The following is an 18,340-nucleotide window of genomic DNA, read 5'->3' as shown; positions in this document are numbered from 1 at the left end:
CACTAAAAGGCAGATAGGGACTATGTCAGCTGTGTAGGGGTGCAGGGAAGTTGAAAACTGTTGACAGACTACTGCCAAGCAATACAGTGGCATAACGAGGTACATGTGGCAAAAGCTGTGGTCTCTCTGCCACATTTAGCACGGCTTGATATCCTTGATGCCACACTGCCTTCTGGTAGCTTGACTTGGCTAGTTTACACTCACCTAAAGATGAATTGTGAACACTGACACGGCCACAAATCTCTAGGCAGACAATGAAAGTGGGTACCGGTTACATGGCTGCCCTTACGCTTTAAAACACATGAGGTCTTACTCACTGCAGACAGTACAGCACTGGGAACTTCAAGATTGGGCAGATAATGGAACCCCTTAAGAAAACAGAAGACAGATATGCTTGCCAGCAGGTCTCATTCGAGGCATGGAGAAGACCCCGTCAGCTGCTACTAAGCATGTTGGTCGCAGCCAGATGTAAGCGTTGACTGATGTTGGCGCAAATGACATCTGCTGCCTGGGTTCAGTGGCCATCTTTGAGTCCCATAGGTGGCTGGCTGAACTGTGAAAGCAGCTAGTCTCGCCCGTGGAGTGGAAGATGAGCTACCACTCTGCAGCACCAATTTCAGAAACATCCTTTGGTTTGAAGGTATGTAGATGGCTCCAACCGAGGTTCAGACGATTCTGTGATGATACTGAATGAATGTGTGTGTGTGTGTGTGTGTGTGTGTGTGTGTGTGTGTGTGTGTGTGTGTCTATATATATATATATATATATATAGGGAAACATTCCACGCGGGAAAAATATATTTAAAAACAAAGATGATGTGACTTACCATACGAAAGCGCTGGCACGTCAATAGAAACACAAACAGACACATACATACACACAAAATTCAAGCTTTCGCAACAGACTGTTGCCTCATCAGGAAAGAGGGAAGGACAGGGAAAGACGAAAGGAAGTGGGTTTTAAGGGAGAGGGTAAGGAGCCATTCCAATACCGGGAACGGAAAGACTTACCTTAGGGGGAAAAAGGACGGGTATACACTCGCGCGCGCGCACACACACACACACACACACACACACACACACACATATCCATCCACACATATACAGACACAAGCAGACATATACAGAGGCAAAGATGTTGTTGAATGACAGGTGAGGTATGAGTGGCGGCAACTTGAAATTAGCGGAGATTGAGGCCTGGTGGATAACGGGAAGAGAGGATATATTGAAGAGCAAGTTCCCATCTCCGGAGTTCGGATAGGTTGGTGTTAGTGGGAAGTATCCAGATAGCCCGGACGGTGTAACCGTTTGATGTGGAATGGGTGGTAGCTGTCATAATGGAGGTACTGTTGCTTGTTGGTGGGTTTGATGTGGACGGACGTGTGAAGCTGGCCATTGGACAGGTGGAGGTCAACATCAAGGAAAGTGGCATGGGATTTGGAGTAGGACCAGGTGAATCTGATGGAACCAAAAGAGTTGAGGTTGGAGAGGAAATTCTGGAGTTCTTCTTCACTGTGAGTCCAGATCTTGAAGATGTCATCAATAAATCTGTACCAAACTTTGGGTTGGCAGGCCTGGGTAACCAAGAAGGCTTCCTCTAAGCGACCCATGAATAGGTTGGGTGCACGAAGGGGCCATCCTGGTACCCATGGCTGTTCCCTTTAATTGTTGGTATGTCTGGTCTTCAAAAGTGAAGAAGTTGTGGGTCAGGATGAAGCTGGCTAAGGTAATGAGGAAAGAGGTTTTAGGTAGGGTGGCAGGTGATCGGCGTGAAAGGAAGTGCTCCATCGCAGCGAGGCCCTGGACGTGCGGGATATTTGTGTATAAGGAAGTGGCATCAATGGTTACAAGGATGGTTTCCGGGGGTAACGAATTGGGTAAGGATTCCAGGCGTTCGAGAAAGTGGTTGGTGTCTTTGATGAAGGATGGGAGACTGCATGTAATGGGTTGAAGGTGTTGATCTATGTAGGCAGAGATACATTCTGTGGGGGCTTGGTAACCAGCTACAATTGGGCGGCCGGTATGATAGGGTTTGTGAATATTAGGAAGAAGGCAGAAGGTAGGGGTGCGGGGTGTCGGTGGGGTCAGGAGGTTGATGGAGTCAGGTGAAAGGTTTTGTAGGGGGCCTAAGGTTCTGAGGATTCCTTGAAGCTCCGCCTGGACATCAGGAATGGGATTACCTTGGCAAACTTTGTATGTGGTGTTGTCTGAAAGCTGATGCAGTCCCTCAGTCACATACTCCTGACGATCAAGTACCACGGTCGTGGAACCCTTGTCCGCCGGAAGAATGACGATGGACCGGTCAGCCTTCAGATCACGGATAGCCTGGGCTTCAGCAGTGGTGATATTGGGAGTAGGATTAAGGCTATTTAAGAAGGATTGAGAGGCAAGGCTGGAAGTCAGAAATTCCTGGAAGGTTTGAAGAGGGTGATTTTGAGGAAGAGGAAACCTCTGTCCTATCCAAAGGCCTCATCTTCAGCCCCACCCCCAGATTCAACCAAACAGCCCTCGTCAAAGATTTACTGTCCTACACTCGTACTCTCTGCTGGAAGTATCACTCTGCCACGAAGAAAAATGATCCTAATCCTACCCCTAATGATCCAACTCCCTAAGACACTATCCAAATTGAACCCTGCCTGGAACAGTTCCGTCCTTCGTCACAGCGGGACCCACCTCCTCTTCCTCAAAATCACCCTCTCCAACCCTTCCAGGAATTTCTGACTTCCAGCCTTGCCTCTCAATCCTTCTTAAAAAGCCTTAATCCTACTCCAAACATCACCACTGCTGAAGCCCAGGCTAACCGTGATCTGAAGGCTGACCGGTCCATCGTCATTCTTCCGGCAGGAAAGGGTTCCACGACCGTGGTACTTGATCGTCGGGAGTATGTGGCTGAGGGACTGCGTCAGCTTTCAGACAACACCACATACAAAGTTTACCAAGGTAATCCCATTCCTGATGTCCAGGTGGAGCTTCAAGGAATCCTCAGAACCTTAGGTCCCCTACAAAACCTTTCACCTGACTCCATCAACCTCCTGACCCCACCGACACACCGACACCCCGCACCCCTACCTTCTACCTTCTTCCTAAAATTCACAAACCCAATCATCCCGGCCGCCCCATTGTAGCTGGTTACCAAGCCCCCACAGAACGTATCTCTGCCTACGTAGATCAACACCTTCAACCCATTACATGCAGTCTCCCACCCTTCATTACCTTAGCCAGCTTCATCTTGACCGACAACTTCTTCACTTTTGAAGACCAGACATACCAACAATTAAAGGGAACAGCCATGGGTACCAGGATGGCCCCTTCGTACGCCAACCTATTCATGGGTCGCTTAGAGGAAGCCTTCTTGGTTACCCAGGCCTGCCAACCCAAAGTTTGGTACAGATTTATTGATGACATCTTCATGATCTGGACTCACAGTGAAGAAGAACTCCAGAATTTCCTCTCCAACCTCAACTCTTTCGGTTCCATCAGATTCACCTGTTCCTACTCCAAATCCCATGCCACTTTCCTTGATGTTGACCTCCACCTGTCCAATGGCCAGCTTCATATGTCCGTCCTCATCAAACCCACCAACAAGCAACAGTACCTCCATTATGACAGCTGCCACCCATTCCACATCAAACGGTCCCTTCCCTACAGCCTAGGTCTTTGTGGCAAACAAATCTGCTCCAGTCCGGAATCCCTGGACCATTACACCAACAACCTGACAACAGCTTTCGCATCCCGCAACTACCCTCCCGACCTGGTACAGAAGCAAATAACCAGAGCCACTTCCTCATCCTCTCAAACCCAGAACCTCCCACAGAAGAACCACAAAAGTGCCCCAATTGTGACAGAATACTTTCCGGGACTGGATTAGACTCTGAATGTGGCTCTCCAGCAGGATACGACTTCCTCAAATCCTGCCCGGAAATGAGATCCATCCTTCATGAGATCCTCCCCACTCCACCAAGAGTGTCTTTCCGCCGTCCAGCTAACCTTCGTAACCTCTTAGTTCATCCCTATGAAATCCCCAAACCACCTTCCCTACCCTCTGGCTCCTACCCCTTGTAACCGCCCCCGGTGTAAAACCTGTCCCATGCACCCTCCCACCACCACCACCTACTCCAGTCCTGTAACCCGGAAGGTGTACACGATCAAGGCAGAGCCACATGTGAAAGCACCCACGTGATTCTACCAACTGACCCTGCCTACACTGTGACGCATTCTATGTGGGAATGACCAGCAACAAACTGTCCATTCGCATGAATGGACACAGGCAGACAGTGTGTTTGTTGTAATGAGGATCAACCCTGTGGCTAAACATGCCTTGGTGCACGGCCAGCACATCTTGGCACAGTGTTTACACCGTCCGGGCTATCTGGATACTTCCCACTAACACCAACCTATCCGAACTCCGGAGATGGGAACTTGCTCTTCAATATATCCTCTCTTCCCGTTATCCACCAGGCCTCAATCTCCGCTAATTTCAAGTGCCGCCACTCATACCTCACCTGTCATTCAACAACATCTTTGCCTCTGCACTTCCGCCTCGACTGACATCTCTGCCCAAACTCTTTGCCTCTGTATATGTCTGCTTGTGTCTGTATATGTGTGGGTGGATATGTGTGTGTGTGTGAGTGTATACCCGTCCTTTTTCCCCCTAAGGTAAGTCTTTCCGTTCCCGGGATTGGAATGGCTCCTTACCCTCTCCCTTAAAAACCCAAATCCTTTCGTCTTTCCCCTGTCCTTCCCTCTTTCCTGATGAGGCAACAGTTTGTTGCGAAAGCTTGAATTTTGTGTGTATGTATGCGTCTGTTTGTTTTTCTATCGACCTGCCAGCGCTTTCGTATGGTAAGTCACATCATCTTTGTTTTTAAATATATATATATTTTAAACTCCACAATTAGGTATATAATGTTAGACTTGCCCCCTCCCCTCCTCATTTAATGCTTGTATTAAACTGCAAAATCAGCTCCCAGAGTAGCAGACTAACTTGGTATGCACATGTGAATTTAGGCTAAAGAAACCTGTCTATGGGCTTGATAAATTATGCTGTGGTTTAGTTGAGGAGAGAATATAAATCCCACCAATTACAGAGGGTAACATTTGTCGTAGAAGACTGAAGAAGGTAAATGATAATGTAACGTTATTTAATTGCAGGACCAATCCATGGAAAGGCCCCCTCACTTAAAAATGGTAATAATGCCCATATAATGCTAGGAACAGAAAGCTGGCTTAAACCAAAAGTTAGTGGCATTGAAATTTTAAATTCTGACTGGAATGTGTATCACAAAGACAGGTTGGTCACCAGTGGTGGAGGTAGGTTTTGTACTTAAAAATAATATGGTAATATCTAATGAGATGAGTGAGAATTCAAAATGTGAAATAATTTAGTTTAATTAATTTAAAGGTGGATCAAATATGTTAATCAGGTGCTTTTGTAGATCCCATGTCTCAGCAACTGTACTAGTGGTACATTTCCTACAAAACTTGAGGAAGGTTTCATACTGATGTTCTGGTTATGTTGTAGCAGGGGGAGTTTTCTACATACCAGGTATAGACTGGAAGTTTCAAGTGAGTAGGACAAGTGGTAGGACCAGGGATTATTGTGATGATGCTCTAAATGTCTAGTCAGAAAATTACCTTGAGCATTTAATCTGAGAACTGATTCATGAGGATCATATTCAATATTATTGACACAATAATACTGGGCAACATATGGCACGAATGTGCAAGGCCAAGAATGACACAATAATATTGCACAATATTTATGTTTTGGATACGTAAGTTAGAACACTGTCATCATAGTGAACATGTCGGTGCTCAATAATGTGTATCTGCATTGCAGATGAGTTGCTTGCTTTGCAAAACACAAGCAGAAATGATGAAGAACGGTCCAAGTATGTCCAAGGACCTTTCTGTAAACATTTCAAAGGAATAGGTACTTTTTCATTGGCAGCACCAATTCATAAACCAAAACAACTAATTATGAATTAAGGAACCAAAATGTATGATTTATTGTGTACTGTGCTGTTTCCCATGTAACAACTATTGGAAATGAAAAAACACAATTACTGTAATTGATAGCTTACACGATCTTACATCTGTGCTGTGACAACTTTTGCAAGAAAAATAAACGTGTTTGCTCACTGGACAGCTGCTCTGACTTTATTTGCCAATTCTGAGAACTGCTGCAAGTAAAATAAACATATCTGCTTACTGTCATGATATCATGATCTTCAGTTTCCTCTGCTACTGTGGATGACAAGGTATCTCATTAAATAAAAATATTTAATGTAAAAAAACTGTTAATGCCTACACTACAATTTTCATTATACATTTAAAGCATCATGACTAGTTTTGGTTGCTTTCTACAATCATCTTCAGAACTGTAGACATGTAGAGGAAAAATACACTTAGAAAATTTTGTACAATAGAGTTGGATATAAATCAATGAGTATCACCTCAATAAAATAATAGGGAGAGCCAACACTACTAGTAAAAGTGAACATGTAACAACCCAGTATTATGTTACTGCTTTTAAGATGACCTTCCATTCAAATCATAAAACAAGAGTAGAATACACATGTCATGCATTCATATTATGGGTCAACATGACTACCGCTGTATGTAGTCAAGAACTTCAATGCAAGTGAGCCAGGCTGTACCTCCCAAAAAGATTTAGGACCAAAAATCTCAAAAAGCTTACACGTAAACCCAAGTAACTTTAAAATTATAAAAGTAACAATGGAATGAAGTCAGGAACTGTGATCCATAGTTAAGTGGCATTATGCCGTTTGTGAAAGGTGAGTCTTATGCAACTGTCAATAAGTCAAGATATAAATCTTAGAAAGTTTGTACTTAAGTCCAAATAATTTTAAAATTACAAAAATAACTAGGGAATGAAGTTAAAACTAAGAGGTTATATAGTTAAATGGCAACATGCCATATGTAAATGACAAATCCGATGTAACTGCCAAACGATAAAAAAACATCTGATTACAGATTAGCACTAAAAATATGAACATACCATAATCTCACAAGATGCAGGTAATAAAGATGGAAAATGTCCATCAATACTTTTAAAAGTCTGCTGTTTTCTCGAGTATCTTGTCCAAACTGTCAATACTGGTCTTACATGGTCAATAATATTGTGCAATAAATATTGAGTGTGATTACAAAGAGGCTTCAGCTTTTTCCCTCAGTTAAGGGTGATTCCATATCAAGTTACGTAGTTTTGGAGATGACCTCCACTCAAGTATGTCAGATTATGTTCAGATTGTGTACAGGTTTGCTAAATGACCAAAAATGATAAACAAAATTTTAGTTCACTGACAAAATGAGTAGCTAAATTTCAAAAATTTTTGACAGTGCCGAATGCTGGTGAATAATTGTGGTAAAGCTGCAAAAGTTGGAAAGATCATTGAATAGATCGCACTGTGCACATTTTGTAACTTTTATTCACATAATTCCTGTATTTTGCTCCAAACAACACTCAAAGTCATCAACAATTTTGTCATGACAAAATTTCTCTGATTTTTAAGTACACTGGTTTGTCAGCATTTCTGCTTTATGAAGCTCTCCTCTTACTCTGAAATTTTCTGTTTGTAAGACCTTTCATTTTGTTTTTGACTTCTGTCATCTCACATGCATAATCTTTACTATATTTAGATAGATACTCCACAAGTCACCAAAGTCACCATATGATGCATGGTGTACCTTTCCTGTTCCACTCACAAATGGGGTGAAGGAAAAATAACATTCTATATGCCTCCATACAAGACCTAATTTCTCTCATGTTGTCTTTGCGGTCCTTATGTGAAATATGTGTCAATGGCAGTAGAATCGTTGTGCAGTCAGCCACAAATGCCAATTCTCTAAATTTTTTCAATAACGGTTTGCAAAAATAGCACTGTCTTCCCTCCAGGGATTCCCATCTCATTTCATAAAGTGTCTCCATAATACTCGCTTGTTGATCGAACCTTCAGGTAACAAATCAAGCAGAAACCTCTGAACTGTTTTAGTGTCTACCTTTAATCCAACCTGGCGGGGATCCCAAACACACTAGCCGTACTCAATAATGGACTGCACTAGTATTCTGTATGCGGTCTCCTTCAAGATGAGCAACACTTTCCTTAAATTAGTTGATCATTTGCCTTTGCTAATACTGTGCTCATTCCATTTTATGTCACTTTGCAATGGGTAATGGAACCGGTCAGTGGACCTCCTCTTGTGACACAATGCAGTATACAACCAAACAATGGGAAATCCAGGATGGAATGTGACAATATTATGAAAAGGATAGTTGCTACTCACCATATAAGAAAGATGCTGAGTCACAGATGGGCACAACAAAAAGACTGCCACAAATAAAGCTGTCGGCTACCAAGGCCTTTGTCAAGAATGGACCATACACACACACACACACACACACACACACACACAAAACAGGCAACTGAAGCCACACTGCAGTGAGTGAGTGAGTGAGTGAGTGTGTGTGTGTGTGTGTGTGTGTGTGTGTGTGGGTGTGGTCCATTCTTGACAAAGGCCTTGGTAGCCGACAGCTTTATTTGCGACAGTCTTTTTGTTGTGCCCATCCGTGACTCAGCATCTTTCTTATATGGTGAGTAGAAACTATCCTTTTCATAATATTGTCACATGCCATCCTGGATTTCCCATTGTTTGATTGTATACTGCATTGTGTCACAAGCATTGTGTCACAGCCGTCCATTTGAACTATGGATGATCACAGAAGAGAAGTGACAGACATCATTGTTGCTGACAGGAGCCACAACTTGAAGTTGAGTGCACCCTCCCTGATAGCCGCAGGAACGGTCTCTTCCACAGATGAAGCCTCACAGCAGACATACTGTGTGCAAATTGGACTTCTTTTCAGCCATGGACATTATTTCACTAAGAGGCCTCATAATGCAACATACACTATGTGATCAAAAGCATCCGGACACCCCCAAAAACATATGTTTTTCATATGAGGTGGATTGTGATGTCACCTACTGCCAGGTACTCCATACCAGCAACTACAGTAGTCATTAGACATCATGAGAGAACAGAAAGGGGCGCTCCACGGAGCTCACAGACTTCGAATGTGGTCAGATGATTGGGTCTCACTTGTGTCATACATCTGTACGTGAGATTTCCACACTCCTAAACATCCCTAGGTCCACTGTTTCCCATGTGATAGTGAAGTGGAAATGTGAAGGGACAGTATAGCACAAAAGCGTACAGGCTGACCTCGCCTGTTGATTGACAGAGACCGCCGACAGTTGAAGAGGGTCATAATATGTAATAGGCAGACATCTATCCAGACCATCACACAGTAATACCAAACTGCATCAGGTTCCATTTCAAGTACTGTGACAGTTAGCGGGAGGTGAGAAAACTGTATTTCATGGTCGAGCGGCTGCTCATAAGCCACACAACATGCTGGTAAATGCCAAACGATACCTCGCTTGCTGCAAGGAGCATAAACATTGGAGGACTGAGCAGTGGAAAATCGTGGTGTGGAGTGATGAATTATGGTACACAATATGGTGATCTGATGGCAGTGTGTGGGTATGGCAAATGCCCAGTGAATGTCATCTGTCAGCGTGTGTAGCGCCAACAGTAAAATTCGGAGGCAGTGGTGTTATGGTTTGGTCATGTTTTTCATGGAGGGGGCTTGCACCCCTTGTTATTTTGCAATGCACATCACAGCACAGGCCTGCATTGATGCTTTAAGCACCTTCTTGCTTTTCACTGTTAAAGAGCAATTCGGGGATGGCGATTGCATCTTTCAACACGATCGAGCACCTGTTCATAATGCACGGCCTGTGACAGAGTGGTTACATGACAATAACATCCCTGTAATGGACCGGCCTGCACAGAGTCCTCACCTGAATGCTATAGAACACCTTTGGGATGTTTTGGAATGCTGACTTCGTGCCAGGCCTGACATCCGAGATCGATAACTCTTCTCAGTGGAGCACTCTGTGAAGAATGGGCTGCCATTCCCCAAGAAACCTTCCAGCACCTGATTGAATGTATGCCTGCGAGAGTGGTAGTTGTCGTCAAGGATAAGGGTGGGCCAACACCATATTGAATTCCAGCATTACTGATGGAGGGCGCCATGAACTTGTAAGCCATTTTCAGCCAGGTGTCCAGATACTTTTGATCACATTGTGTACATTAGAGATCCAGATAACTATCAAACCTTTTACCCTGTGTGGGTGTTCAGACCCTGCTGGAAGAGCAGCCACTTGTCCATTCACCATTCACGGGGTAAATGAGTGGGCCCAGAGGGCCAGTCCCCACACAGTCTCACTGCTTCAAACAAATGACGTTGATTCTCCCAAGCGATGAACAAGTTTCTCTGCCACCACTCAGCCCTGGGCAGCAGCCCACAAAAGGCTAGCCTTGGCCAACATCCTCAGCTATTCGAAAACTGCGGCCAGCTCCTGCTGCATCCGTACACAGCATGCACATATCGTATCCATGTTACTACTAAAATTCAAACAAAAATATCAGGGTGACACTTGACACTAGTTCAATGCTCACTGTCAAAAACAAACAATCTGTTCTTCTGATAGTTCACGAGAGGAAGCTGACACCTGACTGAGCTGTTTAAAACAGTCGCTGGCTGTTCAAAACAAATGACAGCAGCATTACAAATGGTGTAAATCTACTCTATACAGTTAATAAAACATGGGACTATGCCTATTAACTATGCAAATATGCAAGGAATTTAAGAATTAAACTGTAAATGTGCACAAAAAAGCAAAATAAGTAACTTGCTTCGAATCAGAATATAATAAACAATCTGTTATCCTTGTGTTTTCCAAGCAAAATCTGGCTCCCTATTTCTGCCTTTATTTACCTTTTTTGTATATATTACCTACCAACTGATACAAGTGAAAAGGCTCTGTTATTACGGTAATGGAAATTCCACAGTGAAAAGCAAAAATTGAGCATAATCAATCACTCATGTGCAGGTAAATGACGTTTGGGACTTCACAGACAGAAATATCCCACCAACTGATTCATAAACAAATATTGCATGCCATTTTTTACCACAACCAGAAAAAAATCCATCACCACTGTGAATCAATTACTAACCAGTCCTGTCATTAGCTTGCAATATCATCCAGTTCTTGAATCATAAAACCTTTTGCCAAGGCTTCATTTACCTCTCACTGAATGCTGAAATGAAGGCTATTCCACTTACATTTACAACTACATCATAATCTACAAGTGGATTCATGGTGTGTTGCAGATGGTACTTTTGGTACCACTTATTGATCCCACTACCATTTTCCACACATGAATAGGGCTTGGGAAGAATAAGTGTCAGTAAGCCTACGTACTGGCTCTAATTTCTTGAATTTTCTCATTGTAGTCATTGCTCGAAATGTATGTGGGAGGAAGTAATATGTTGTCTGACTCTTTGTGGAAAGTTGTTTGGTTGATCTGAGAGTGGGAACCAAATAGCGAGGTCATCGGTCCCATTGGATTAGGGAAGGATGGGTAAGGAAGTCGGCCACGCACTTTCAAAGGAACCATCCTGGCATTTGCCTGACATGATTTAGGAAAATTACTGTAAACCTAAATCGGGTTGACCAGACGCAGTTTTGTACCATCGTCCTCCCAAATGCAAGTTCAGTGTGCTAACCAACACGCTACCTCACTCGGTTTTGCGGAAAGTGCCCTCTCAAAATTTCAATAGTAAATATTTCTTGTAAAGTCTTCCAATGGTGTCCATTGAGCACCTCTGTAACACTCTTGCACTGACTAAATGATCCTATGACTAAATGTGTCACTCTCTGTTTGATCTTCTCAATCTCTCCTCTATCATCCTACCTGGTAAGGGTCCCATACTGATGAATTATACTCAAGAATTGGTCAAACAAGTACCTTATAAGACACTTCCTTTGTGGATGAGTTACATTTCCTAAAGATTTTTCCTAAAAATCTCAGTCTGGTATCTGCTTATCTTACTGTTTGTTTTATATGGTCATTCCACTTAAGGCTGCTCTGCCGTTTCCACTAGTTTTTTTACTGACAGTGTAGTTGCACAGTAGTGGCTTTCTTTTCCTTCATATGTACAATATGTTATACTTATTTATGTTCAGGGTCAACTGCCAGACCCTGTACCATTTATCAATCCTCTGCAAGTCATTCTGCAAATAAACACTGTCTTCTGGTATTGCTACTCTGTAACAGACATCTGTGAACAGTCTTAAAGAGTGCCCAACACTTTCTACTAGATCATTTATATACATAGTAAACAATAACAATCTTATCACTCTACCTTCGGGTAATCCAGAAATTATCTTTACATCTGTTGATAATTTTCCGTTAAGAGCAACATGCTATGTAATATCTGCAAGGAAATATTGAATATAGTTGCAAATAGGGTCTGATACTCGATAAACTCATTTTTTGGACTAAATGGCAATGCGGGATGGTGTCAAATGCCTTTCTGGAGTAAAGGAACACCATTTTCATCAGTGCTTTGAATCTTATGGAGGAATAGAGCGAATTGAGGTTCACAAGATCTCTGTTCACGGAATTTTCATTCTCCAAAAACGTCATAATTCTTGAGCATAGAACATGTTCCATAATTCTACAACAGACTGACATCAATGATATAGGTCTGTAATTGTGTGCATCTGTCCTATGGCCCTTCTTGAAAAGGGGAACGACCCGCACTTTTTTCCTATCGCTCCAGCGATCTACGTTAAACTGCTGTTACAAGAGCATCAAGTTCTTTCACATAATCTTTGTAGAATCGTATAGGTATCTTATCTGGTCCTGATGCCTTTTCACTACTAAGTGATTGTAGTTGCCTTTCTATTACGTGATCCGTTAACTCAATATCAGCCATTTCAATGTTCATACGATAATCGAAATGGACCAAATTCAGTATTTCAGCCTTCTCTCTGATATCTTCCATTCCAGTGGTAGTATCAACTCCTGAGTGAATAAATAAATGATGTCAAACCACTTACTGATTTTAAATAAGACCAAAACCTCTTAGGACTTTTACTCAAGATCGGCTGATCAAATTTTACTTTCAATGTCACTGCACACTTCTCTCATTGCTCTCCTTACGCTCATCTTCACTTCATTCAGCTTTTGTTTGTCAACTAGGTTTTGACTTTTTTTGAATTTGAGATGAAGCTCTCTTTGTTTACAGAGCAGTTTTCTAACACAGCTATTAAACCACAGTGGGTCTTTCCCAATCCTTAAGGCCTTGCTCAGAACATACTTGCCTTAGGCATACTGAAAATGCTGCTTTTGAATTTTTCCATTGGTGCTCCACATCTCACCTAGGCAGTCTATAAAAGCATCCGACTACCATCTCTGACCAACCTTTGATGCTCAGTTTCACCCACACTGACTCACAGTTGGGATCCATGATAACCTTGCTAGATATTATCGAGTTCTTTACTGCAATAAATATACCACCACTGTTGGTGACTAACCTATCCTTATGATAAATATTCCAATCTGAACTCGGGATTTTGTTGCTATTCACTGCTCCTCCAAAGTGGCACTTCATCATGCAAGTTACAAAATATTGTATTTTACCCTGTGCCTCTTTGGCTCTCAATTCTGTCCCGTGTGAGACATTCTTTTTGAGAATAAAAGATCTACTCAACCACCACATACAATCTCCTAAAACACAAACACCACATACAATCTCCTAAAACATTAAAATCAAGGGCATTTCTTAACTGATCAATAGTAGGATCATGTGTAAAAGCAGCCACATCATTTCCCAACAGTGCTGCAGCTGCTGTTCACAGTTCTATGTTGATATGAAAATTAATCAACTCTCTACTTATGCAAAGGGCTGTCAAACTATGTAGCCAAACCAGTAACCAAAAATGGAACCATCACAACAAACACACACACATGCGCGCAGCCGCCCCCCCCCCCCCCCCCCACCACACACACACACACACACACACACAAACCATTCGCTCATTCTTCTTATACCAGAATTAATAAACATCCTGCCACCTTATATAGCTGTGTCTGGCCATCCTGATTTAGGTTTTCCGTGATTTCCCTAAAATCAATTCAGGCAAATGTCAGGATGGTGCCTTGGAAAGGGCATGGCCCACATCCTTCCCCATCCCTCCCTAAACTGATGGGACTGATCACCTCGCTGTTTGGTCCTCTTCCCCCAAATCACCACCTTATATAACCCTAATCCTTCTTGTCCTACACACCTTACAACTTACCTGCTGTCCCAGTACCTTGCATTTCACCCATCCATTTGCCCAGGTGGACTCAAAAAGTCAGTGCTGCCAGTTGCTCTCCCCCCCACCCCCACCCTACTCCCCACCCCCCTTTCCCTCCCGCCCCTCCCAACTCAGGCACACATGACTGCCATCTCCAGCCACTGCATGTACAGTTTTTGAGAATCAGATCCAAACAAACCACAAACCACTCCTCATGCCCCCTGCCTCTCGTTGGCAGTTGCTACGCTAGCCACAAGAATTGGTGGCAGCACTGACTGCAAGCTGAGCGCAGTGGTAGGAAGGAGAGAAGTAGGAATGAGGGAGAAGGGAAGTGGCGCACGTACTCAGCTGCACGACGCCTCAGCAAACGAACCCTTTCATCTACTGAGAAAAAAATGAAATTTTTCTGGTGGTTTTTTTTTTCCAAATTTTCCTGATGTGTTAGAAATTTCCTGATTTCCCTGATTTCCAGAACCTGTGGTAAGCCTGCATTCTCAAGTTGAAATGCCACAAAATGTCTGTCCTGCCTAAATGACATAAACAATTATTTTAATATTTAATATCCATTCAGAGAATTGTCTAATAATTACTTCACCAAATACACACTTTTCAGATGTTACCAAGAGTGTAATGATAGCACTAGAAAACATGACATAAGGATGAAGTGCAACCATTAAACAGTGATTAATTATTAAAATAAATTTATAACAATCTTCAAAAAATATACAGAAACAAATAATAAGCTAAGCAACTTGCTGTTAGCCAATAAACACAAGTTACCATGACTAAGAGAATACAAAAAAAGCTTGGTTTTTAGTTACTAGGGTATAACAATGAAGTTTTTGGTTGATGTAGCACATAGTTTTTCTCCTGGTGGAGGTGAAATAAACAAGAATACAACAGTTCAAACAAATTTTGGGCTTGCAGCAGATCGTCGTCCAATACCTCACACGATATTTCAACTGGGCACCTGCCAGTCATCTTCAGGTGAGCTGTCGTGGACTGGCAAAAATGTCCTCCGTTCTGCAATATATAGCGTGCAGTAACTATTCTGCGCATGTGTCGAAAACTTGATAGATGGACCACACTGCCCACTGGCAGCGCCTGTGCTGGTGGAATAGCGGAACTCAGTCACCCTCTGCGTTGCTGTTTGTTGCGGCCATCGGCGCACTCTGTCGTCTTTGATTTGAGAAAATAGTGGAGATGATGGGAGTCCATGCACTGTCCAGCTGGTAGCCACTGTCAACAGTTCAACAAATTTTTCGCCAGGCATATTTCTACGGATTCTTTAATAATGGAGTCCCAGAAAGATGTTGCTGTGGACAAAATCATTGTTTTCTCATACTCCGCTGAATGTCCAGTGGAAATACAATGTTCAGCAATAGCAGACTTGCTTGGCTGCAAAAGGCAGGTGTAACGTTTATGTTCAGCGCAGCGTTCTGTCACGGTGCGAGTGGTTTGACCTATGTAAGCCATGCCACATTGGCATGGTATCCTGTAAATTCCAGCCTTTTGTAGTAACAGATTATCCTTTACTGATCCCACTAGGTCCACAATCTTCAATGGTGGGCGGAAAACCACTTTTACCTGAAATTTTTGAAGGATTCTTGCTATTTTAAACGAAGTGTTGCCAACGAAAGGAAGAAAAGCTAAAGATTGTTCCGGCATGTTCTCCTCTTTATCCACTTCCTGCTTTTTAGTTTTAACTGTTAGTGCCCCGTTAATCTGCCGGATAGAATACCCATTTTCACTGAATACTATCTTTAGATGGGTGAGTTCTTGAGGTAAGCTATCTAGATCTGAGACAGTATGAGCTCTATGAACAAGTGTTTTAAGCACACTCAGGGTTTGCGACAGGTGATGGAAACTCGATGCTTGCAGGAACAAATCAGTATGAGTGAGCTACCAATAAACTGGATGTCCTATAGAACCATTATTCTTCTTTTGAACTAGGACATCCAAGAAAGACAAACAACCATCTTTCTCTATTTCCACGGTGAACTGGATGTTGCTATGAATGGAGTTGAGGTGATGTAGAACCTCCATTAATTTGTCTTCTCCATGAGGCCACACTATGAAAGTATCATCCACATACTTCCAAAAAACTGTTGGTTTCAGGGAAGCTGATTCAAGTGCTCTCTCCTCAAAATCCTCCATAAAAAGGTTGGCCACCAAGGGAGACAGGGGGCTACCCATGGCGACACCATCAGTCTGTTCAAAATATTCTTGATTAAACATAAAATAAGTTGAGGAAAGAGCGTGCATAAACAAAGCAGTTATATCAACAGGAAACATGTTACCAATCAGTGTCAAAGAATCTGCAAGAGGAGCTTTTGTAAAACGTGAGACAAAATCAGCTGAGTTTCGTATGTGATGTGAGCACTTGCCCACGAAAGGTCTCAGCAAAGAAGTGAGATGTTTTGCTAAATTATATGTAAGAGCTCCAATGTTCCTCACAATTGGACGCAGAGGAAGACCCTCTTTACGAACCCTTTGAAGGCCATACAGTCTTTGTGGTACACAACCATGTGGTCTTAACCTCTGGATGGTCTCTTGCGGTAAGGAGGAGGAAGTGCTGAAGTTTTCTGTTGCACACGTCCTGTAGGATCGTAATCAATTCTCCTATAGCTAGAGTCACTTAGTAGACCACACATCTTATCTTTACCGAATTTACTCGAATCTAAGCCACACTCGAATCTAAGTTGCACCTGAAAAATGAGACTCAAAATCAAGGGAAAAAAATTTTCCCAAATCTAAGCCGCACCTGAAATTTGAGACTCAAAATTCAAGGGGGATAAAAGTTTTAGACTCCACCTCCAAATCGAAAAAAAGCTGGTCCATTGTAAGATGAGACACAATGTAGGTCAAATGGACTACAGTAGTTTGGTTCGAGTCGTAAGCTTAACAGTTAAGCTTTACCAAGTAGCCATTGCTATGTGAAAGGTGCTCCATCCATATGTATATGGGTTCCCTTTCTTTTTCACGTGCTTCGTCTGGTTTGAATCGATTGCTTATTTTGCTTTGATCTGATAAGTGCCGTTCTCTTTGTTATAGGTGTTTACGTCACTCTAAGCTGAAAATGCATTATTGTACTGTGTCATGCATTGTTTGTCGCATTCTGATAATGACTGTTTACGACCTCTCGCTGCTCGTGGCATAGCTTGGTTTTGTGTGTGCTACTGTGGCTTAAAATAAAAAAAAAATATGAGAGGAATTGTCTCATAGGCGAAACAATGGCAAGAGACTGCTATTTGTTGTTACTTACACTGCTGCTTTCTTTGATAATGATCAACAAGAACCAAATAATAGACTGTGTATCATAGATGATGTTCTGAACGAGAGTTTAGCGAAAATTTTTCTTAGTTTGAAAATCTTTGCAGACGTCTCTTTAGTACATTATATTCTGCACAGCAATTAGAGTCATCTTAGATTTAAAAATCTAGTCAGATGCCATGATTCATTTCTGACTGTATCACTATTCAGCATAAGAATAATACAAATATAAACATGATACGACATGCATATTCTTCCATGTTTGCTGTTGTCTCACTCTAGTTTCGTAGTTTATTAGGCAGACAGGATTTAAATGAGATAGCAGGAAAAGTGAAAGAATACATGGCATAATGTTTACATTCTTCTACCTTTTCTTTTAATTTATTTACTGACGCAGAGGTACTGGCGCAGTATTTACCTCGTGTGGTAGCGCTGGTATCTCGCAACATTTCGGGTAGTGTCATACTACCCATCTTCTGGCGAAGAGTAGTATTTATCTTTGTTTGTGCAAAGCATGCCTGTGTAGCGCAACATAAGTTAGTTGTGGCGGCACCTACCAAGATTTTTTCAGAATTTCCGCTTACTTTTCACTCAATTCTAAGCTGCAGGCGGTTTTTTGGATTGCAAAAGCCAGAAAAAAAAAGTGTGGCTTAGATTTGCGTAATTACGGTATACACACCACCGCAGGGGGCGACTGAGTTTCACTATTACACCAGCAAGGGCGCTGCCAGCGGGCAGTGTGGTCCACCTATCAAGTTTTCGATGCATATGCAGAATAGTTACAGCGCGCTATATATTGCAGAACAGAGGACGTCTTCGCCAGTCTGCGAT

The 18,340-nt window shown here is 42.5% G+C and overlaps 1 protein-coding gene across 1 annotated transcript in view; it reads right to left on the bottom strand.

Moving 5' to 3' along the window:
* Nucleotides 1–18,340, bottom strand: part of LOC124794835 (transcription initiation factor TFIID subunit 1) — a 209,294-nt gene that overhangs the window by 21,092 nt on the left and 169,862 nt on the right. The gene's annotated exons all lie outside the window — the stretch shown is intronic.

This window comes from Schistocerca piceifrons, chromosome 4, assembly GCF_021461385.2.
Source record: "Schistocerca piceifrons isolate TAMUIC-IGC-003096 chromosome 4, iqSchPice1.1, whole genome shotgun sequence".
Lineage (NCBI taxonomy): Eukaryota > Metazoa > Arthropoda > Insecta > Orthoptera > Acrididae > Schistocerca > Schistocerca piceifrons.
This window is presented reverse-complemented; position numbering and strand designations above follow the sequence as displayed.